The sequence below is a fragment of the Monodon monoceros genome, unplaced genomic scaffold (genome assembly GCF_005190385.1).
Source record: "Monodon monoceros isolate NGI ecotype Baffin Bay Population unplaced genomic scaffold, NGI_Narwhal_1 Super_Scaffold_2, whole genome shotgun sequence".
Lineage (NCBI taxonomy): Eukaryota > Metazoa > Chordata > Mammalia > Artiodactyla > Monodontidae > Monodon > Monodon monoceros.
The window spans coordinates 87564284-87589949 of NW_021703776.1; the positions used below are offsets into that span (position 1 = coordinate 87564284).

The following is a 25666-nucleotide window of genomic DNA, read 5'->3' on the forward strand; positions in this document are numbered from 1 at the left end:
ATGATGAATAAAATACTGCTGTATGCTATATATGAAAGTTGTTAAGAGAGTAAATCCTAAGAGTTCTCATCACAGGGAAAAAATTTTTTCAATTTCTTTAATTTTGTATCTACATGAGATGATGGATGTTCACTAAATTTATTGTGATAATCATTTCTGATGTAAGTGAAATTATGCTGTACACCTTAACCTTACACAGCGCTATATGTCAATTATATCTCAATAAAACGGAAAGAAAAAAGATAAAAACAAACAATTTTTTAAAAAACCACACATCACCAAAACTCAATACAGATGAAACAGATAATCTGAATAATCCTTTAAGCATTAAAAAAAAAAAATTGAATCCATAGCTCAGAAGCTCAGGAAAAAGAAATCCCCTGGTCCAGATGGCTTCACTGGAGAATCTTACCAAAAATTTAAAGAATTAGTTCTATTTTTATACCATCTTCCAGAAAAGAGGAGGAACACTTCCCAACTCATTTTATGAGGCCAATATTACTCTGGCATCAAAACCAGACACAGTACCAAAAAATATAAACACTTCAGACCACTATTCCTCATGAACTTAGATGCAAATATCCTAAACACTATGTTAGCAAATAAAATCCAGAAACGTATAAAAAGACTACTGGGATTTATTCTAGGTGCAAGGCTGGTTCAACATTTGAAAATCAATCGCTGTAATCCACGAGATAAAAGGGCTAAAGAAGAAAAATTATATGATCATATCAATTGAGAGAAAAGCATTTAACCAAATTCAAAACAAAAATTCTCAGTAAACTAGGAATAGAGAACTTCCTCAACTTGGTAAAGAATATATATTAAAAAACCCATAGCTAACATCACAACTTAATAGTTTCCATGCTTCCCCCGTAGCTAACATCACAACTTAACAGTGAAAATTATGTATTTCCCCCATAAGCTCAAGTTCAAGGCAAGAATGGCTGTTCTCACCAATCTCTTTCAACATAGTTAATGGAATTTCCAGCTAGCAAATAAGGTTAAGAAAAGGAAATGAAAGGCAAACAGATTGGAACAGAAGAAAAAAATATGTCCCTGTTTGCAGATGACATGACTTTCCACCTAGAAAATACCAAGGAATCTATCAAAAAAATGCCCTAGAACTAATAAGTGAGTTCTGCACGGTCAGAGGATACAAGATTAATACATAAAAATCAACCACATTTCTATATACTAATAATAAACATGTGAAAACCTAAATTACAAATACAATGCCATTTAAAAATCACTCCAAAGAAAATGAAATACTTAGCTATAAATCTAACAAAATGTGCAAGGTCTGTATACTGAAAATTACAAAATGCTGATAAACAAAATCAAAGAAGACCTAAAGAACTGGAGACTTAGCATGTTCACTGACTAGAAGACACAACATAGTAAAGAACAATACTCCATAATTGATATAGATGTAATTCTTAGCAAAGTCACAGAAAGATTTTTTATAGGTATAAATAAGCTTACTCTAAAATCTGTATGGAGAGGAGATCCTACAAGACCTAAAGCAATTTTGAAAAATAAGAATTAAGTGGGAGGAATCGCTTTTCCTGATATTGAGGCTTACTATATAGCTACAGTAATCAGAACACTGTGGTACTCGGGGTAGGGGGGCGGTGGTGGGATGAATGAGGAGATCGGGATTGACATATAACCCTAATATGTATAAAATAAATAATAAGAACCTGCTGTATAAAAAAATAAATTAAAACAAAACAAAACAGTGTGGTACTGATGGAGAGATAGACATATGGATGGATGGAACAGAACAGAAAACCCAGAAATAGGCCCACATAAATATGCCCAACTAATTGTTGACAACAGTATGCAAGCAATTCAATAGAGGAAAGACAGCCTTTCCAACAGAAGGTGCTAGGACAAATGGACTAAAAAGAAAAAAAAAAAATCCTCAACCTAAACCTCATATCTTATACATAAAGTAGCTCCAAATGGATCATACACTTAAACATAAAATGTAAAATTCTAAAACTTTTAGGAAAAAACTTAAGAGAAAATCTTCAAGACTTAGGACTAGGTAAAGAGTTCTTAGACTTGACACAAAAAGCACAATACATAAAACAAAGAACTAACATACTGGCCCCCATCAAAATTTAAAACTTTTGCTCTGTGAACAGCCCTATGAAGAAGATGAAAAGACAAGCTACAGACTGAGAAAAAATATTTGCAAACCACATACTTGACAAAGTACTTGTATCTAGAATATATAAAGAACTCTTACAACTCAAGGCCAAAAAAGCCCTCAAATTAGAAAATGGGCAAAAGACGTCAGCAGACATTTCACCAAAGAGGATTACAAATGACCAATAAGCACATGAAAAGATGTTCTACATCTTTAACCGTAAGGAAATGCAAATTAAAACTACAATGAGATATCATTACACATCTATCTGAATGACTACAATAAAAAACAGGGCTAACACACACCCACTTTGATTAGAACGCAGAGAAACTGAATCACTAATACAATGCTTGTGGAAATGCAAAATAATACGGCAACTCTAGAAAATAGTCTTACAGTTTCTTTTAAAACTAAATATGCACTTACCTGATGATCCAGTAAGTGTGCTCTTGGGCATTTATCCCAGAGAAATGGAAACGTCTATTAACGCAAAAATCTGTACACAAACGTTCATAACAACTCAATTAGTAAAAGCCAAAAACACTGAATACCCGAATAAACTGTGATATATCCACACCATGAAATACTACTCAGCAATAAAAAAGTACAAACATTTGATATAAACAACACAGATGGATTCACAAATTATTCTTATAGATCAACCCAAATCTAAGTCTGCACAGCCAACAGAAATCAGGCCTATCCTCAAAACTTAGAAGGCACCAAACAGGTTAATAGGGTATTCTAAGATGCAGAAAGTTGACAGGTAGCAAAATCTTTGTTTCAGTCTATCAAAGAGTCTATCAAAATTATCCTTCCACTGAGCATATAAGAACGTGAACTTTAGTGAGCTCACTTTTCTTCTTCTTTCCCACAATCCCTATTATCTCTATTTCTCTATCTTTTCTCCCTAGATATCTTTTATCTTTTCTCCCCTAATTGTCATTTTCAAACCTATTTTTATCAATTCCAGTCATTAAAAAAAGGACCTAGAGACTGTCATACAGAGTGAATAAGGCAGAAAGAGAAAAACAAATATCATATATTAACGCATGTATGTGGAATCTAGAAAAATGGTACAGATGAACCAGTTTGCAAGGCAGAAATAGAGACACAGATGTAGAGAACAAACGTATGGACATCAAGGGGGAAAAGGGGGGGCAGGGTTTGTGGTAGTGGGATGAATTGGGAGATTGGGATTGACATATATGCACTAATATGTATAAAATACATAACTAATAAGAACCTGCTGGGGCTTCCCTGGTGGTGCAGTGTAGTTAGGAATCTGCAAATGCAGCAGACACGGGTTCTATCCCTGGTGCAGGAAGATCCCACATGCCGCAGAGCAACTAAGCCCGTGCGCCACAACTACTGAGCCTGCGCTCTAGAGCCTGCGAGCCACAACTACTGAGCTCATGTGCCACAACTACTGAAGCCAGCGCTCCTGGAGCCCGTGCTCTGCAACAAGTGAAGCCACCACGATGAGAAGCCTGCACACCACAACGAAGAGTAGCCCACGCTCACCACAACTTGAGAAAGCCCACACATGGCAACAAAGACCCAATGCAGTCAAAAATAAAATAAATAAAATAAATACATTTACAAAAAAAAGAACCTGCTGTATAAAAAATAAAATTAGGGGCTTCCCTGGTGGCGCGGTGGTTGAGAGTCCGCCTGCCGATGCAGGGGACACGGGTTCGTGCCCCGGTCCGGGAGGATCCCACATGCCGCAGAGCGGCTGGGCCCATGAGCCATGGCCACTGAGCCTGCGCGTCCGGAACCTGTGCTCCGCAATGGGAGAGGCCACAACAGTGAGGGGCCCGCGTATCGCAAAAAAATAAATAGATACATACATAAATAAATAAATAATAATAAATTAAATTAAATTTTTTAAAAAATTCAAGCCTTTGGCCCAAACTTTTTTCTTATACACTTTCTTCTGAATGTGCTTTTACATAATTTTCAATACCTAGGTGCTGTGGACTCTCTGAGTAGGTGAAACTAATAAAATAGCTCTCCAGTAAATAAGTTATTTTCAAATGCCTAACAAACCCATTTTTATTAATACCTTTATGGTAACAACATATCATGGATTACTTTGAAATATATTTTGGAGCTCAGAAATCAAAATCCCCCTTTAAATAATCCACAGCTACCCAAATCAGTTTTTCACTTAAAAACTACCCAGATCTGAGCTATACACCACTTGGTTTTAAACACAGTTCAAGGCTTAACCCTAAAAAAAGGATTCACTGAACCCAGTATGAATCTTTTTTTCAACAGATCAAAAAAGGTAAGAGTAATAAAATCATAAGCTTAAATCCTTAAAGGACTATAACACGGAGGGAAAAACAATAGTAATGATGCTAAGGTCCAAGTTTATGAAAGTGTATAAAACCTGTAACATGGGCTTCCCTGGTGGGGCTGTGGTTGAGAGTCTGCCTGCCGGCGCAGGGGACACGGGTTCGTGCCCCGGTCCGGGAAGATCCCACATGCCGCGGAGCGGCTGGGCCCGTGAGCCATGGCCACTGAGCCTGCGCATCCAGAGCCTGTGCTCCGCGACGGGAGGGGCCACAGCAGTGAGAGGCCCGCGTACCGCCAAAAAAAAAAAAAAAAAACCTGTAACAACAGACTAAGTCAGTGCAGGTATTTTTTGCTTGTTTATTTGTTTGCTCAATCATACAAATTTATTTGTATGTTCAATCAGTCTTTCCTCACATGTGAAATTTTCAATCCATTTTCTTTTCTACCAGATACAAACTGCCTTTACTTTAAATTTTAAAATTTTACATTAGTAAAAGAATGATTTGTAAAATACACTATTAGTAGTCCTAATATTATTTTAAGAAGTAAATAAAAGATCAACTTTTAAATCCCTCCAAAATTTTCCCAGGCAATATACAGAAAGAATCACTTATGCCTATGTAGCACCATGAGAAGGGTATGACAAAAGTCAAAAGGTTGAAAAAAAAAAAAGACAACTCAGAGCTTAAGAAAGTGAATACTAAGAAGGATAACAACATAAAAGTATTAAACTTCAGGAAAAAATCCTTTATAATACATAATACCAAAATCATTTTTAGTGAATACATAACAGATTATTAACTGAGTTAAAATAACTCAAAGTGTTAGGACAAAAAGAAAGGTAAGTAAGTATAAGACAGCATTGTCAAAGAGAAATATAATGTAAACCATACACAGAATTTTAAATTTTCTACCAGCCACATTAAGAAAAAAGAACCAGTAATTAATTTTATTTAACCCAATATATCCAAAATATTATGAACTCAACATGTAATCATTATTTTACACTGAGTACACATCTTAATTCAGACTAGCTACATCTCAAGTGCTCAATAGCCAACATGTAGCTTGTGAATACCATACTGAACAACACAAGTCTATGAAACAGCTTGAGAAAACAGGCATGTATCTACCTTCAGACCAATCTCTTGGTACCAATCTATGGTACTATGCACCATAATAAGAAAAGATCTGATATCAGTAGTAATGTATACACAATATCACAACTTGTAATATCATTGCTGATCCCAGTATAAGAGAACACTCTGAAAGGAAATCAAAAGAAAACTAATTAAAGAACATTTGCCTTCAGAGAACAGAAGTAAAGACATAAAGGAAATGAACTGTGAAGTTCTTTTTTCAACTAATCTCCAAGCTTCTTTATATGTTGCATTACAGTGTAACTCCTCTAGAAATCATTAGCATTATGACAAGTGCATTCAGAGTACCCAAAAAACATCTCTTTCATTTTCCCCACAATTTTACACATGATGTCTTCTTCACCTATTTGTACCAATTTCCCTTTTACTGTCATGTTCAGCATCATTCTGTTGGAACCTTTATGAATAAAAGTAAAACCAACTCACATCAGAGACTTAAGAATGGGTTATCAAGATATCTGAAAAGAGTTTAGAGTATAAAATACTAATTCAAATAGAGCCAAAAGTCTTAAGAAATACAATATATCCATCTGGAAGTAGGGAAAAGCAGAAAGGGCAGGAGTAGAGGGTGGACACTTAATTTGGCAGGGGTTGGGGAGAAAGCAAGTATTGCTAAAGGAGGTTAGAGGTAGCAGTGAAATAACAACAGATCTCTATTTATTTTTTTTTTTGGCCTCGCTACGTGGCATCTGGGATCTTAGTTCCCCAACCAGGGATCAAACCCGTGCCCCCTGCAATGGGAGCATGGAGAATTAACCACTGGACCACCAGGGAAGTCCCCACAGATCTCTATTTTAAAAGGGTGGTCCAGTCTTCTACTCAAAGCAACTTTCTGCAATAGCAACCAGCTCATAGCTTCTCTTTCCAATTTCCTCTGGGAGATAGGTGTCAAGTCTTTCTGTGTATAGGGTAGAGGAGAGGAGGGTTAGTGAGGAGAAAAGAAGCAGGCCATGATCCAGCAATGACAACTTCCCCATCCAATTTTATGCCATAAAAATTGGCATAATCAAAGACTACATTAAATGTGCCTTCAAGATTTAGTAAGATAAGACAGACTAGAATAATCTCTAATCTTATCAATTCATGAAATTTCTTAAACTCAGAGCAAATCTTGCCATCTCATTTATGTTTTCAAAGGATCATTCTGACAGCTGTTAGTTAACAGACTATAAAGAAAAGGGTAAAAGCAGGGAAGTTGGTTAAAAGGCTGTTGCAATTACCCAGCAAGAGATGATGATAGCTATGGAGATGGGAAAAACTGGTTGAATTCCGGGTATGTTTTAAAGGTAGAGCCAACAACTTCCTGATGAAATGAATGTGGGATGTGAGAACAAGAGAATCAAGAATGATTTTACCAAGGTTTCTATCCTGAGCAACTTGAAGCTGCCAACAACTAAGATGAGCAAGGCTTTGTGGGTGATGCAGGTATGAGAGGGCAGACTTGGTGGGGGGAAGAGCAAGAATTCCATTTTGCACATGTTGAGTTTGAGATGTTTAATAATTATTCAAACAGAGATAGTGAGTAGGCAACTGGGCATACAAATCTGGAGTTCAGGAGAGTGGTCTGGACTAGAGAAATAAATTTGAGTCTCATCAATATTTAGAATTCAAAGCCATGAAACTAGCAGAGATCACCAAGGGAGTGACAGCAGATAAAGATAATCAAGGAGTAAGCCCTGCCTGGGATCTACAAGAAAGACTAAGAAGGAGCAGCCAATGAGTTTTGAAGAAAACTAAAAGAATGTGGTATCCTAAAAGGCATGTGAAACAAGTGTATCAAAGAGGAAGAAGAAAGTAACTTTGTCAAATGTAGACTGATTGCATAAGACAAAGAAGTGACTACTAGATTTAATAATGTCATTGTTGGGAGACCTGAACAAAAAAATGTTAGTATAGTGGTAGGGGCAAAAGCCTGATTGGAATAGGCTTAAGAAAGAACATGAGAAAACAATTAGAACAAGTGCACTTAGACAATGCTTTAAGAGGTTCTATAGCAATGGAAATAAAAAAGAGCAAGGAATAGTGATCAAGAGAAGATATTTTTGTGATGAGAAAAACAGTATGCCTGTACACTGATGGGAATGATCCAGAAGAGAAGGAAGAACTGAGGATGTACAGAGAGGGAGGAGAATTGCTAGAGTACTGTCTAAAGTAAATGAAAGGGGATGGGATCTAATGCATTAGTCAGAGGAACTGGGATTAGAAAGAACCAAAGACAATTCATCCATAGTAATAGAAGGCAGGCAATGTCATATCAGTAGGTACACAGGTGGTGGAGTCTATAAATATTCTTCTGACTGCTTCTATTTTCTCAATGAAGTAGAAAGCAGGTCCAACAACTGACAGTGAGTATGAGGACGGTTGGAAGTTTGAGGAGAAAGGCAAAGGTATAAACTAGGTCATCTAGGAGAGGGGAAACCAAATGGACTAAGGAAATAGACTACGATTTCCAGACAATATTAAGGGCTTTTCAGTAACTTTCAGTCTTTAGTCCCTGTCATCTGCACAGGTGCAGACATGAAGAACTCAGAGAATCTGATTTAACTAGGGTTAAGGTTTCGCCAAGAAAGTATGAAGAAGCAAGAAAGGAGCAAGAGAGGTGAGGCCAATGAAAGCGAATGAATATAATGATTGATACCTAGGTAATGAATGTAATACACTAGGTAAGAAGGGAAGAAAGGAAATCAAGGGTGGCAAAGGACAGTGCAAAGGGAATAGAAACTGGACTGGAGGTCCTAATGATAGTAAGCTTGTTGAGTTGGGAAGTACGTGGAAGGAGCTGAAAAGACGGATGGTGGTCAGAGAGGGGCTGCATGAACTGCAAGTCATGGTGGGGTGGGGGTTCATGTTATTGGTAATAACAAGGTGTAAGATATGACCATGGGGACTTCCCTGGAGGGCCAGTGGTTAGGACTCTGTGCTACCATTGCAGGGGTCATGTGTTCGATCCCTGGTTGGGCAACTGGGATCCCACATGCCATGAGGTGTGGCCAAAAAAAGAAAGATATGACCATGGAGTGGTGACTGAGATAGGGTGGAGAGCAAGATCATTAAAGAATTTTAGAACTTAAGAGGCCACAGTAATAGAAGCAACACAGATGGTATATGTTGAAATTACCAAGAATTTTAAAAGGGATAGTGTTGGGCTTCCCTGGTGGCGCAGTGGTTAAGAGTCCGCCTGCCGATGCAGGGGACACGGGTTTGTGCCCCGGTCCGGGAGGATCCCGCATGCCGCAGAGTGGCTGGGCCCGTGAGCCATGGCCGCTGAGCCTGCGCGTCCGGAGCCTGTGCTCCGCAACGGGAGAGGCCACAGCAGTGGGAGGCCCGCTTACCATAAAAAAAAAAAAAAGGGATAGTGTTATTAGCAAGAATGACAGTAAGTTAAGAGCTAGAAGTGAAGAAGAGATGAGTAACTCAGAATGCAAGAAATGCCAGTAAACATAAGGGTTTTTGAACAATATAACCAGGCTCACTTTTTGACTCCTATTCCATGGAAGAGGTCAGAATGGGAAATGCAGTCTTAAATCTCAGTGCAAGGACTCCTCACTGACCCCTGATGATAGTATATAAGAAAAAAATGAAAAACATTATAGCCAACACATACAAGGCAGTGTCTTCAGAAAAGTAGAAAGTAGAGGAAGTGTTCAGGAAAAAAAAACAAGGATACAAGAAATTTTGCTGATGATGGAGAGGAGTGAAAAGATAAGAAATATTCAGAAAATTGTGAGGATTCAAGTGTGAGACATGAACTGTCACCTGGGAGGATGGTAGTAACTGACATAAAAAGGGATAAAAGATATAACGAGATTAGTCTTGATGGGACTTTAGGCAAGCAGTAGTGTCTAGGCTGTGACTGCTAGAGGGAGGTATTAGAAGCTCCCTGTCAATGGAACACAAAAATCTGGGGAAGCACTGCCCTTTGTCTCAGTGCAAAGGGCTTTTCCTTCACCCCTAATGACAGCTTACAAGGAAACTGTAATGTACTTGTAAGGCTGTAGAGTTTTTAAAAATTAATAATTAAAGAAGTTAGAACAGTTCCTAGATTCTAATAAGCACACAAATATAAGCTTTTATTAGTTAATCAAATATAAAATATAATTATTATAGGGAAAAAAAAGAGATACATCTTACATTTTTTTTCCTCAGCTAAATGAGTATCCCAAGTGATTTCCAGGAAAACCAGTACCAAAATGGACTCAGAAAACCCATTTGAGAAGACAAAGCCTCTGAGATCAACTTCTATGTAGTGTCCATCAATCTCAGAAAATTGGCTTTCCTCCAAAAATGTATCCCCACCACCACTTAAACTGATTGCCCCATCCACCCCACTTCAATGGTAAAATAAGTTACTCATTCAATGAGCATATACTGAGCACCTACTATGTACCAAGTACTATTCCAAGAACCTGGGCTACATCAAAGAACAAACATCCCCATCCTAGTAGATGGAGATCAACAACTAACAGCATATATAATGAGTTAAGTGGATTATATGATATGTTTGGAGATAAGTATTATAGAAAAAAAGGCTTTAAAATGCAAATATTAATATTAGGGGAGAGGGGCCTGGATGCTAACTGTAAATAAATAGGGCAAGCCTTAGTGAAAAGGACATCATGTGAACAAAGTTCTGAGGGAGTTGAGACAGCTATGTAGTAATTAGATAAGTGTTCTCCAGGCAGAGGGACAGTCAGAGCAAAGATTCTAAGGCTTTTCCATTTAGTTCTTACCACTACTTGGCAATAATTTTATTATTTTTTTTTCTATTTCTTCTCTTCTATCGTCCAATCCTACTCTCTACGTTACTTCAGCAGCGGATGATAATAACAGCTAATATTTATCAAATACTTACTATATACCAAGCATTGTTGTAAGAGTTTTAAAAAGATTAAGTAATCTAACAGATCTATGAAATAACATAGATCTATGAACATAACAGATCTATGAAATAGATCTCCATCATTCACAACGAAGAAAACTGAGGCACAAAAGATTAAGCAACTTTCTTCAAGATTACAGAGTTAGCAAGTAGCAGAGCCCTGAAGCAGCATGTGTAATAAGTCTTCTGTACTGTGAAACTTAAGAACATTCAGCACAAAGACTGCCTCAAGTTTTCTCATTTCTAATAAATAGAATCTCTCATATTACACATTCAATAACTGTGAAAGCTGCTATTATAATTTGTCTTCTTGCCACTTTTATAGTCATTACCTATACTGAATAGTCTTTAGCTACAGTCTCTACCTAACATCCTTCTTAACTTCCCGCCAATCTGATTTACATTCTCAGTCTACTGAAATCGCTCTCATGTGATTAGTGATTGTCACACACAAGCCAAAGGGCTTTCTTTATTCTCATTTTGCTTGAATGTTGCATTGAACTATGTAAATTCCTTTTTTCTTCTTGAAGTGGTATCATCCTAGATCTTCCTATCCCCGTGACTTCTCTCTCCCAGAAAATCTCTTCCTTTGTTTTCTGAGACAAACTTTTCCATCTTCCTTTTACCTCTCTAATTGTTCCTTTAATAATACCTTTTTCAGGGACTTCCCTGGTGGTTCAGTGGTTAAGAATCCACCTTCCAGTGCAGGGGACATGGGTTCGATCCCTGGTAAGGAAACTAAGATCCCACATGCCGTGGAGCAACTAAGTCTGAACACTCTGGAGCCTGTGCACCACAACTAGAGAGAAGCCTGCGTGCCGCAATGAAGATCCCGCCTGCTGCAACAAAGACCCGACGCAGCCAAATAAATAAATAAATATTTGAAAAGAACAAACTTTTTCACTTCTACCCCTTTAAAGGTAGGTATCCAAAAGCTTACTTTCCTTTGTGCTTGTCTCTGTTAACTCAGTCCCCCTTAAGGTTTATTCATCCAATAAGTATTTATTGAGCACCTACTATCTACCAGGCACTATTTGGGTCACTTTGGATATATCAGTGAACAGAATAGACAAAAAAAAAAAAATCCTCTTATCCACGTAAAATCAAATAATTCTATGCTACCAAGGACACTCAAAACCATCTTCCCCTAAATACTATTTTAAACACATCACTCCCCTGACTTAAAACAAACAAACCTGCAGTGATTGCAATGATTCCCCTCTTATCAACCACATCTAAATTTCTCTGCCTTAGTTCAAAATACTCCATAATTATTTTCTATCATACCTGTCCAGGTTCATTTTCCATTACTCTTTGATTCAAAAGAATTCCAGGTAGGTCAGTCCTTTGATTACCCCCTAAAACACATTACCTGTGTTTCCAGCTGGTCAAGTAACTACTAAAAACATATGTCTACTACCCAGACATTAAAAAGTACACTGAATAAAAAGATAAGTCTTCAAAAACAGATTTTTAAAAAATTCTTTCAAACATATAAAAACAGCAAACATGTATCCAGGGCTTACTATATGCCAAACGCTATTCCATGCACTTTATATACATTAACTCATTTATTCCACACAACAATCTTAATAGCTGCATTCTACAAATGAGGAAGCTGAGGTCCAGACAGCATAAGGTAACTTGCCCTAGGTCTGACAAGAAGTGGTAGGAGTAAGATTCAGGCTCAGGCAGTCTGGTTCCATACTAAACTGCATGCTCCCAGCAGAAGCCATAAATAAAAATAGGGGGAATTGAAAGGGCTGGCAAGCAAATCTATAGGCCAATGAAAACTATGTTCAACTATTAAAAAAATCATTTAAGTTAGTCGTTACTCCAAGAGCAATATTTCCTTTAATATAATGTCAAGTTTTAAAAATTACAGAATTTAGTAGTATATAATAAAAAGCACAATCTGTAAACACAAACACATCATATATTATTCAGAGTTCTCCAAAGCTGCTGAAAACTTGCTAGGCGTGACAAAAAAATAGAGGGCAACACATGACTAACAAATGTTCTTTTGTTAGCACAGCTATATTAAAGTATCTTACTGTCATACTTGTTTTCATTAGGATCAAACAGATTTGAATACAGTGCAGGGATGGTAACTACCTTAAAAAAGACGACTAGCTTTCCTTTTTAGAAGCAAAGTTCACATCTAGGACTAGGTCCAGGACAACAGAAAAGATTTTAGTAGAAGCAAGAAATTCCAAGAAAGTACCACGAAGCATCTAACATCAGTACTCTTCAACCTATCACCAACTCTATTGCTAAAGGACATTTTAAAAGATTTCTAAGTATTAATTTAGTAAATTCATGAAACTACTTTATAACTGATTGCATAAAATTAAAAATGAAAGGAAGAGGTTCTTCTATAAAACAATCTTAGAATAACCTTACGCCAATACATGAGCAAAATGAGGAGTATCACACATATCATTTTCTTCTCTTTCCCATTTCCCCCTTCCTTCTGGCAGATAAAAGACACAAAAATGGTCAGATTTTGAGCTAGAGAGGTTAAAATGCACAAGCCTGGACAAGGATGCTAGTCTGACTTAGAAAAGGCTAAAGTCTGTAGCCTTCCCAACTAGAAGCCTAACTTAGAAAAGAAAACCTAAAGTATGTAGCCAAAGGCAGCAAAGGAGCCAGTGCCATCAATGCCTTAGGCAAAAATGCACCGTGGTCATTACTAGAATTTGAAGTGTTTCACTGTATTTTCTGCCTCTCCTCCCTTTTCCTAGGTTTGAAATGCACCTGCCCTCCCAGCTACCCAAGACACCCCAAAGCCACTCACACAAAAGGGCTCCCTCCCAAGAATTTCATGAATAAAACTATGCAAAATACTAATAATTTGAGATTAATTCAAGTTGTTAAAATCTGGGAGAGATTTTTGGAGCATGGAACCATTTTCTCCTCTCCCCTCCACCACCCACTGTGACACTTTTAAGTGGCTCCACACTCAAGGCATTAAATTAAAAGTTCTTGGGGAAAAGAATGGATTGGCAGCTACCACTGAAAATATTCTCAAATACTAAGGTTCTCCTATACTGCATATTTGATATTTACTTCCTTCCCACATACACTGGGTGGTAATGAGAAAGAAGCATAATCCTCCTCAAGATTCTCCTGCACAAAGGCGATAGCAATTCAATCTTAAATCCACAATTAAAATATTAAAGGCTCTGTTAAAACATACCCAAGCAGAAGGCAATAGCTTTCTATTCCAGTGACCATATTAGATAGTACGCATAACCCGCTAAATAAAGAAGGAAAAAAATGTGAAAAATAGTTCTGTCACATCACCAGGATTAAGGAGGTTTAGGATGGAGGGAACATCCATGAAAAACACATATTTCCCAACAATGCACTATATTGCATCATTATCTTTATCCTTATTAATATTTCCCAAGTACCCGAAAGGTCCATGGCATTATTGTAGGTTATACCTTTTATAATAATAGGAAAGAAAATGATTGGTAAATTAAGGTAAATTAAATTTTGAAGCTGTAAGCACCTAAGCTTGAGATGTTTTCAGACTCAACTATAAGAATTCTTGAGATCCACATGCTAAATATTGCAGAAAGGGAATACATGTGATACTGAGGGAAGCAGGAAGAGAACAATGGCAATACAGTATTATTCATCTACTATTTACAAAGCCAGAAACAAGAAATCTACTTTTCCCCTGCTGCTTTAAGATAACAAATGAAATTATCCTTCACAAAACAAAGCAAGCATGCTATCCAGAAATACACAATAGATGAAGGAAGTTGGTTTAATGAAGAGTGAACAAACCAAAACAAAGAAAAGAATAACTTCAAGGGTATGAGAACTTAAAAAACATTTTCAAATAAAATAAATATGGCTTTTGTGTAACCAGATCTGTTTTTAATAATACCTTTGCAAAACAAAGTATATCAAAATAAATCAAAGAATAAACTTTCACTTAATAATGTCCCTACATTCTTCTTTGGCCTGCTGACCTATCCTTATCCATCCTTAAAGGAGGTTGGGGCTGACAATATTAGTGCCCTATTCATCAGAATTTTATGCCATTCCTTCTGCATTAATCAGGTCATTATTAAACTTTAAAGCTATCCAGTAATATATACTGGTTACAAGCTGTTCAAATATACATTTCCTAATACTTCTTCTGAACTCTTACACACATCAGAAGCAGATGAGGCATCAATTTCCCTTTTACAAATGAAATATGTTCCATCTCATTATCATGTAATAAAGATTTTCTTTATTTTCCAAACTCCCAGTGAATACATATCTAAAATTATTTGAAAACACTAGTAGCTATTTTCTGCTGAATTTTCTTGAGATTGTTATTTGAGTAATCATGCATCACTTCCTTTTCAAAAGCTGGGCTTGGATAACAAATTGCAGTTTACTATCAAAGACAAATAGACATTTCTTCAGTTCTCTATTCTCCAAAACCTTGTTGTCATTTCTGGATATAAGGACTGAAGAGAAGATGGAATCAATTAGGTGCCAAATCGTGTAGAATATCCACACCAACATCTCTACTCATGGCCTACTCATTAATTTTTCACATTCAACTGTCAACCCCAAAATATGCTGCACACTACTGAAGAAGGAATCTTTTTCTAAAGAGTACTTTCATCATGTCATCTCCTGCCCCCAACCAACTACTGGCTCCTTACCGTAGCTGATCAGATTCAACTTGACACTGAATACACCTCATAATCTAGCCCTACTCTAGCATACTAATTTCTCTGACACCATTCTCAGAAATTAACACCTTATTCTACTGAGATCAGACTCCTTACACCTCTCTCACATCATGCTGGTTCCCACCAAGTGTTTGCTCCTGCTTCCAAGCCCCACATGGAACGTATGGAATGTTCTCCTTCTGAAGATGATATGCCTATGCAGACAGTACATATTCTTTATTCAAGTCCCACTTTCTCAAGGAAGCCCTACTCCTAGATAACCCTATACTAACATAATGGACTCAGACCCATGTATCAAAGCGTTAGTTGTATAATGCTTTGGATAGTGCTAGTTATATTATTATGAAAGTATACCCAACAAGATAATAAACTCTTAGAAGAGGCTGGGCCATTTCCCAAGAAGTAGGTCTATAATAAGTACTTAAAGACTATTTGAAAAATTGATTGAATAATCCTGATTTTTTTAAAAATCAAGGATATTATATGTCAAAAAGAGTTCTAGTACAAATGAAATAATTGTGATGACGAGAATTTGCTTCAAAATAATCCAGGTCAAAGAGTAAACTAAGTGGGGGCATAGGTAAACTAAGTGGGGGCATAGGTAAACTAAGTGGGGGCATAGGTAAACCCAGATTGACTACGAGTTGATGATCTTTGAAGTGACACACAGAGATCTGTGTCTACCTTTGTTTAAAATTTTTCTTGTTAATAAGTCAATTTTTTTAACACTAATAATGTCTTTACTTCATTTTAAATGACAAAACCAAGGCATATCATAACACTTTTCTTTACCCAACAAATACCTAAGTCCCCATTTAAAGCATGAAAAATAATTCTGGAAAGATCTAATTTGACAGGGAACTTGTAAGAGCTAATTCTCAACTAAGAATTAATTTTAAAATTAAAGGAAAAAATCTAATCGAAATGGAGGGGATCTCCATCAAAAGAAAAATTAACCTTACTACCAAAAGCAATACTGCTGAAATTAGAACACTCCCTAACACCATACACAAAAATAAACTCAAAATGGATTAAAGACCTAAATGTAAGGCCAGACACTATCAAACTCTTAGAGGAAAACATAGGCAGAACACTCTATGACATATATCACAGCAAGATCCTTTTTGACCCACCTCCTAGAGAAATGGAAATAAAAACAAAAATAAACAAGTGGGACCTAATGAAACTTCAAAGCTTTTTGCACAGCAAAGGAAACCATAAACAAGACCAAAAGACAACCCTCAGAATGGGAGAAAATATTTGCAAATGAAGCAACTGACAAAGGATTAATCTCCAACATTTACAAGCAGCTCATGTAGCTCAATAACAAAAAAACAAACAACCCAATCCAAAAATGGGCAGAAGACCTAAACAGACATTTCTCCAAAGAAGATATACAGATTGCCAACAAACACATGAAAGAATGCTCAACATCATTAATCATTGGAGAAATGCAAATCAAAACTACAATGAGATATCACCTCACACCAGTCTGAATGGCCATCATCAAAAAATCTAGAAACAATAAATGCTGGAGAGAGTGTGGAGAAAAGGGAACACTCTTGCACTGCTGGTGGGAATGTAAATTGACACAGTCACTATGGAGAACAGTATGGAGGTTCCTTAAAAAGCTAAAAATAGAACTACCATATGACCCAGAAATCCCACTACTGGGCATATACCCTGAGAAAACCATAATTCAAAAAGAGTCATGTACCAAAATGTTCATTGCAGCTCTATTTACAATAGCCAGGACACGGAAGCAACCTAAGTGTCCATCAACAGATGAATGGATAAAGAAGATGTGGCACATATATACAATGGAATATTACTCAGCCATAGAAAGAAACGAAATTGAGTTATTTGTAGTGAGGTGGATGGACCTAGAGTCTGTCATACAGAGTGAAGAAAGTCAGAAAGAGAAAAACAAATACCGTATGCTAACACATATATATGGAAGAAAAAAAAAAAAGGTCATGAAGTACCTAGGGGTAAGACAGGAATAAAGACAGACCTACTAGAGCATGAACTTGAGGATATGGGGAGGGGGAAGGGTAAGCTGTGACAAAGTGAGAGAATGGCATGGACATATATACACTACCAAACGTAAAATAGATAGCTAGTGGGAAGCAGCCGCATAGCACAGGGAGATCAGCTAGGTGGTTTGTGACCACCTAGAGGGGTGCGATAGGGAGGGTGGGAGGGAGGGAGACGCAAGAGGGAAGAGATACGGGAACATATGTATATGTATAACTGATTCACTTTGTTATAAAGCAGAAACTAACACACCATTGTAAAGCAATTATACTCCAATAAAGATGCTAAAAAAAAAAAAAAAGCAATACTGCTTATATTTCAAGTTTTCATTCAATTACAGCATTCACAAAAGGGTCCACCCAAACAATAGCTGAAAATCACAAAACACTGTTAAAAAAAAAAAAAAAGGCATAATATGAAAGGCAGAAAATAAAAAGAAAAAAAGTTGCTAAAATCAATGTTCAATAACCCAAATCAGCCAATGTTATTTCAAGAAATTCACTATCTGAAGACACCAATTGCCCTTAACAGGGATTGAATTAGTAGGTTCTTAAATAATCAGGAAAATTAGCACTTCCTCTTTATTCTGAGAACTGAAAAATATGCTTAAGAAATTCCAGATATTTGGCTTAATGAGAACATATAGCTCCACCCCTTTGATATTTCAGTCTATAACTACTCTTCAAAATTCAACCATTATTTCCCTACATCATCGTTCACTAATTCCTTCCAAAAGCAGTGATACAAACATCTATCTTTAAATGCTGGCATTTTAGTCTTCTAATTACACTGCTTCTTTGCCTTGACTTTTTTTTCCCCAAAACTGGTTTTAGGCATATATACAAACCAATCTGATTATTCTGATTTCCCCTTCTCCATATTTTCTCTAAATACTCAAGAGGGGAGGTTTTAGATACCATAACTAAATAACATATTTGATTGTGAACAGATATCCGATGTATACAAATAGCAAGCTTTATCCCAACAGCAATACATCATCTGCCCATCACCCAATGCAATTAAAGTTTAAAACAGGACAACTCTCTTGTATAAACAGAGTTTAGAAAGAATGAAACCATCCTCACAAATAAACTCCTTAGGAGAAAAATAAACTCATACTCAAATTGCCTTGTACTTGCCCTATCTTTAAAGTTTCATTTTCCTAGCAAGTGAAAGTAATCATCTTCTTTTTAGTAGCATGTAATTTCTCTCTTCTAGTAAAAGAAAAACAGTTACGGTAAGGCTAATCTAAGGGGCCAAAATAGTGTTGAAATTTTCTCTTCTATAAACTACTTTCTGATTAAAAAATAAAAGAATCATGCTACAAAAAAGAAATGTGACAAAACCCATTGGATTAATATTACTACACGTGAAAAAGTTGACATTTACTACACAATCTTTTCTAATAAAGAAGGCCACATAAATATCAGATTAAAAACAATTCTGAAAAAAGTTTTTTCAGAAAACCACTAAATATAGGATTAACAGTCCCACTATCTTCTTTCATTGCATCACTAAATAAGTGAGTAAATTATGCCATCTTTATAATTTGTGTACTCTCAACTTTTGAGAAAAAAATATTACTATCTTTAAAATATCAGTGGTATTGCCACATTTTATATAAGAATGGACATTTGCAGATTTTTCCTGATATCTCTGAGGTAACACAAAATATTTTAAATCTCAAAATGTGTTAACAAGTTTTATCCAATACATGCTATTCCAGTGGGATGAAAACCATTTACAAGTTCCACTTAGATTAAGAAATCCTTTGAGAAAAGTATGTAGTACATTCTAGTTACACTATTTCTAGAGCACTAAAAATCTCTATAACCTATTTCCCTACTGTTTTTCTTTAGAACTAACTGAGATGAATGTAACTTCCTTCACAAAAAGTCAAGACAGTACTATACTTAATGACAGAAAGCTAACTGAATTTTCAGCAGAGGTTTAAGTTTTCATAAACTAAAACTTTCTATTTCATTTGAATGGTCTATAAAAATAATAACATTGGGCTTCCCTAGTGGCACAGTGGTTAAGAATCCGCCTGCCAATGCAGGGTACACGGGTTCGAGCCCTGGTCCGGCAAGATCCCATATGCTGGGGAACAGCTAAGCCTGTGCACCACAGCTACTGAGCCTGCGCTCTAGAGCCTGCGAGCCACAACTACTGAAGCCCACGTGCCTGGAGCTCGTGCTTCACGACAAGAGAAGCCACGGCAACGAGAGGCCCGTGCTCCGCAATGAAGAGTAGCCCCCGCTTGCCTCAACTAGAGAAAGCCTGCATGCAGCAACGGAGACCCAATGCAGCCTAAATAAATAAATAAACAAATAAATAAATAACTTTTAAAAAAATTTTTAAAAATAATAATAACCTTGAGTTTAAATAGATTCAATCAAGTGCTATCTGCAGGCACCAAAAAAAAAAGAAACTTTTTTCTAATGAAGAGTGTAGCTTAACCTTAAAGCAGGAGTAGCGAAGGAGAGAAAGGGAAGATTTCTAAAATCATACTGCTTAAACTGAGAAGATATGTTTTCATTATATTGATACATATAACATCATTTTAAAAATAAAACTCCCCTAATGCAAGGAGTTCATCCTTAAGCAATGCCCTCTTTCTTTTACAAAGTAATAAACTGCAAGTTATCACTAGTGCTCCAATCAGACTAAAGTTGAAGGGCATTACAAAACAATTTTTCTGTATTTTGCCATTTGATTATAACTGTCTCATCCTAATAAAATTAAAGATTTGTCTATGGAACTTTATGAAAACAAATTTCATAACAAGTCAACCTCAAGTAACTCATGTTCAAAAACCCTTCTGTAGAAATAATCTATTCAATTGAAGAATTCAACTACTGAAACTGGCAGAAAGTATTCCAAACTATCCAAAAAAAAGAACCCCACGAAATTATGAAGCTACAATACTCAAAATGTTACATTTAAGAAGTTAAATCACACGGGCTTCCCTGGTGGCGCACTGATTAAGAATCCGCCTGCCAATGCAGGGGATATGTTTCGAGCCCTGGTCCGGGAAGATCCCACATGCCGCGGAGCAACAAAGCCCGTGCGCCGCAACTACTGAGCTTGCGCTCTAGGGCCCGCGAGCCACAACTACTGAAGCCCGTGCGCCTAGACCCTGTGCTCGGCAACAAGAGAAGCCATTGCGATGAGAAGCCCGCGCACCGCAACTAAGAGTAGCCCCCACTCACGGCAACTAGAGAAAGCCCGCATGCAGCAACGAAGACCCAACACAGCCAAGGATAAATAAATAAATTTATAAAAATAAAAAAAAGTTAAACCATACAAAAATACTTTGAACTCTCAGCTCTGTATTTCCTATCAAAATATCAAAGAACTTTAGATATCTTCTTCACATGTGTTAAAGATCCCAAAGTAAATTCATTTTGACTTCACAGTGCTGAAACTAAGAATTTGATGATGGCAGGAAAAAAACTATAGAGTGGAGAAAATTACTTGAGAATGCTTTTATTGAAGCAAAATATCTTTACAAAAGAAAAGATGTATTAAAATCATTTACCCTCTTCTGCCAGACAAACAGTCCTCTCCTAGAACACACTGCTTACAATTCAGGCAAGTATGACTGCCAAGGGTTTCTAAACCCGTGTGTTAGGCTTGTTCAAAGTGGAAAGCTTCTCCACCAGTGTATTACAAAGAAAAATGAAATATATTTTTTGCTTAGAGTTGAAGATCAATTGTATTAAATATATTCCTACTGATAAACTAAAAGTAAGTGATACTTTTTTTTAAAAAACCTCGGGTCATAACTTAGGACAAGGTTTGCTATATAAATTGCTTCCAATTCTCAGAAAAGTCGGGATTTATTTAGTTTCCCCAAATTGTGGCTTAAGTGGCTGAAAGGAAAAATGAAGTTTTATAAACAGCTTTCCTAACCTCGGTTTACATTTGATGAAACAGACCATTTATCACAATCAAGTGAATATAATGTCAAATGTAAGATTCCATCAAGTATTACAGATAAAATCTGTAAAAAATTCACAATTATGCAGTAACATCCAAAAGTGATTTAATGGACAACTATATGTATTTATATATACACTTGAGGTATTATTACTTTTGCAAATAAGAGGTATACTGCTGCATGAGATTGCTACTATGACTTAATATTTTTACATACATCTTAAGAACACAATGTCTTATTTACATTTAAATTTGAGATGTATGTATCTGATCTATGTAATCCTGTTCGTTTTTCTGGTAATTCTTTACTTCACAATAGTCTGATTATAGCAAAAGCTCCTTCTTCACAAAACAGACATCATAAGCCACCACTGGCTTCTAGTTTTCTGCTTTTTAATGTAAATAATAATGACACTGAGTGTTACCAAATGCATTTATGTGCACAGCTTTGTCATTTCTTTCCCAGCCCCCTTCTTTTCTATGGAAAAAATGAGATTTAGTTTTGAAAAAAAAATCGATTTTTCCTTTGCTTATAGACCTAATGGTTTTCAAGAGAAGACAATTTATTCAGATACCTACCATTCTAGATATGTTAAAAGAAAGAACTTCCCAAATCCAAAAATATCAAGTCAGTCAGATATTAGCTGGAGAGGAAATTTCCACTCAAACTATAAATAAAATGTCATCAATTAAGCTGAACATCAATAAAACTGAGTCAATAATCAATTCTCAATTTGGAAGGAATCTGTAACCCACATATAACCTGCATATAATCAGAACACCACTTATATTTGCTTGTGGAGCTCACAGATGAATTTGGTTGTGTGCCAGATTTATCTTATTTTTAAATGCCCAGGCTAATATTTGTTGGTATAATCAGAGCCCACATTAAGTATCCTGGGGAGACTCAATTCAGAAGAATGCTTGGTAGCATGGAGAAACCGGTCCAACATGGAAAAAAAAAAAAAAAAAACCACGTCCCAACAGAGCGAATAATCCACAAATAGATCATTGAAAGGAGAACGAAGACGCTCCTCTCCGGAGTAGCCTGAATAAACGAGCTTCACTCAAAATGTTTAACAGTATCCTACCTCACTTCATTCACTTCCCAACTTCCTTGACTTTTCAGGGGCCAACACGGGGCATCCCTTTTTTTCTGGAAGTGTATGCTGAAAGAATCTGTATAGGAAAGAGGGAAGGAACGGACAATACCCAAGAACGCTGTGAAACAGGTGGGTCAGAACGAGCAGCAGCATAATCTAGATACTTAAGGGGCAGCTTTAAAATGACAGATGTGGTTAAAGGAAAGACTGCAAATCGGAAGAAGCTCTAGGGTAGCAGATACGCTGGGGACTAATGGCAAGCACCAGGGGGGAGCAAAGGCTAACTCCACAGTGGTAGCAGCGGAGCAAAAAACAAGCGGCAGGACCGAGTGGGCAACGAGCAGTGGGATTAATGAGCACCACGGGTCACAGTGGAAGTGATGGCTTCGGTCTTGGGAGACGGGAGCCACTGGAGAAGGACATCAGAGAGGGGCAAGGGGGTTGGGAAAACAGGGAGTCCTGAGACCTAAGATTCCTGCCCCTACAAAAACGTAGGGGAGAGCACTGAAGACGAGCAGCCGCCTCGGCTGCCCAATTGAAGAGATTTTTGAAGCAGTCGAGGCTCGCCGCCGCGCAGCCTTCTGCCCCGCTCCCTTTTCCCGGCGGTAACTGCTGTGGCGTAGAGGGGAGAGGGAGGAAGAGGAGGAGGAGGAGGAAGACCGAGAAGGAGGCTGAAGATGAGGCGGGGGGTGGGGAGAAAGGGGGGTGCGGCCTGCACAGTCCCAGCGAAGCCTCCGCTCTCTCGTAGCCGGTAAGCCCCGGGTTTCCCCTAAGCCCAGCCCCGCACAGACTCACCCGCCTGCCCTGCCTCGCTTTTCCCTTATCCGATTCCACGCGTTGCCGCGTCTTCACAAGAGACCACTGAACGAGTGTCGGGGAAAAAACTCTTCAGAAACGGGCCTGATTGCTTCAGCGAGTCCGACCTTTACGGCTGAGAGAGAGACTCTCAGCTTTCGGTGGGTTCCACAGCCAGACGGGCCACCATCTTACATTAGGGTAAGACTCCTCCGGCCTCCGGTGCGCAGGCGCACGCCGATCCGACAGGGAGGGGCGGGGGAGGGGCGGGAGGAGCGGCGGGGGGGGGGGGGCTGCTCCCGCAGCATCCTGGGAGTTGTAGTCCTCGGAGGGTAACAGCCCAGAGGCAAGCCGGGAGTTGATGTTCTCACTCCGAGGGCGGATGGGATCGTCCACCTCACGTGCCTGTTACACTATTGCCTTTCTTCGTGTTTTGCTTCCTTCTTGACCCCCCGCGTGTGCTGCTCCGCTGTCATTTGGTCGGCGACCTTCGTTAGTGGTTCCGTTTCCTCGGTGTTTGCTCAAATATGGGAGACCAAAACTCGGGGCGGGCGTAACCAATTTTGGGGGAACCGAGACCGTTCTCTGCTCTGCCCACCATGGGTATTAAAGAGGGCGGGGTACAGTCAGGTTGGAGGTAGGAGGAGCGCGGGATTTGATCTAGAGTGGGAATTGGATACTGAATTGGCGTTTGTTTAAGAAAAGTGTTAACTCGTTGCCACTGTTTGCGCGTTTTGGAGTCACCACCCTTGATCCAGTCCTCACCATTAATCTCCAGTGAAGAGATATCCTAAATTGTCCTTTACAGAAGTACAAGAGAAGGGAATACCCACGCGTTTACAAAAATGTGTTTCTAATGATATAAATTTGAGAACAGTATGCGGACTTTGCAGATTGTTAGTTCGATTTCCAGCCCGCACAGCTCTGCGCGCGGAGTTCACAAACCCTTCACACATCAATACATCCCAACGAATATAAGAACGCGTTCGCAATTTCTACGAGCGCCGAGGAATCCTCAATCTCAAAAATCAGTCACACACATACACAAAAAAATCAGTCAATTTACTGGTCCCTCCCACATGCCTCCTAGAATTCTGGTGGAAGTGGCGCTCGACGCAGTCGTTTTTGCTTATTGTGTGTATTCTTCACCCATTCATACAACAAATACTCATTGAGCTCCTCCTGTGTGCCCGGCACTGTTCTACACATGGGGAGGAGACGGTGAGCAAAATAGACAAAATTCCCTGTTCCTATTCTAGGAATTCCTGTGTCTATTCTAGTGTGTGTGTTGGGGTGACAGAAAAGGGAGATGAGGCAATTTATAAAACATATGATTGAAATGCATAGTATATTGTAACTGATGAAAAATTCTAAACAGAAGGAGAATAGGGGAAGGTTTCAGTATAAAATCTGTGAACTTAATCTCATAGTGAGAAGTTTCATTTCATTTTTTAACAATACATTAGTTCTTTGTGCTTTACTATCAAGCCTAGAGTCAATTATTTGGTGAAAACTTAAAATATGTAATAAACTCACAATTCACCAAAAATTTGAAATTGTAGAATCATGAGATTATTACCTAGCAAGGAAACTTGGGAAATCATTTGGATTCACCACCTTTAGGTAACTATTTAAACATTCAGTATAGGAGACATGTATTATTTTAATGTGTGTTTTTTATATTACCAATTTTACAGTGAAATGTAAACCAAGTAACGAAAAGAACAAAATAAACAGAATCCTTACCATTATTAAAGATAAGAAGCACCACATTAAGACTGGAAAGGATCTTAATCATCATCTAATCCATCATCTTATCCTACACGCCTTTTTTTAAGAACAGTATCTTTACAATATCTCTTGTATTAGCCTAAAATGAAATTCATGGATAATTTATGAATTTCATCTACATACATGATCTTGTTTTAAATCAAAATAATGTCCTATATATGATATAAAAGTAATTTATAATACAATGTTTTGTATTTCAATGTATAAATGCTCAGACATGACAATTCTAGAAAATATAATCAAATCTTCATTTGCTGGCACTTATAAATCCCCATGAATGTGAAAGCTCCGAATACCAACTGACACAAGTATGGTGATTGACCACCTCTGGTGACAACACTAATCTGTCCTCAGTGTCCAGTGTAGATGCATTCCTAAAACACTCACTTTTAGAGATCTGTAATAATTTAAAACAGCTTTGTGTTCATATGCAAAATAGGTCAGGTTTTAGGTACGGATCATATATACAGGTTTCTCACCTGCACTGGGGGCATTTAAAAGTCATGAGGGATGGGCTTCCCTGGTGGCGCAGTGGTTAAGAATCTGCCTGCCAATGCAGGGGACACGGGTTTGAGCCCTGGTCCGGGAATATCCCACATGCCAGAGCAACTAAGCCCGCAAACCACAACTACTGAGCCCACGTGCCACAACTACTGAAGCCCCCACACCTAGAGCCCGTGCTCCGCAACAAGAGAAGCCACTCCAATGAGAAGCCCGCGCACCACAACAGAGAATAGCCCCCACTTACCGCAACTAGAGAAAGCCCGCACACAGCAATGAAGACCCAACGC

At 37.9% G+C, this 25666-nt stretch overlaps 2 protein-coding genes across 8 annotated transcripts in view; one reads left to right on the forward strand and one right to left on the reverse strand.

The window, feature by feature from the left end:
• The window catches only part of CNOT4 (CCR4-NOT transcription complex subunit 4), a 137538-nt gene extending 114216 nt beyond the window's left edge, over positions 1-23322 (reverse strand). For 6 of the 7 annotated variants that reach the window (XM_029234367.1, XM_029234363.1, XM_029234365.1 and 3 more), the window contains exon 1: positions 23085-23322. The gene's annotated coding sequence lies outside the window, so the exon portion shown is untranslated. The remainder of the gene's footprint in view (positions 1-23084) is intronic. The other variant, XM_029234364.1, reaches the window with a different exon arrangement.
• NUP205 (nucleoporin 205) overlaps positions 23156-25666 on the forward strand; it is a 116787-nt gene continuing 114276 nt past the window's right edge. The window contains exon 1 of the mRNA XM_029234361.1: positions 23156-23285. The gene's annotated coding sequence lies outside the window, so the exon portion shown is untranslated. The remainder of the gene's footprint in view (positions 23286-25666) is intronic.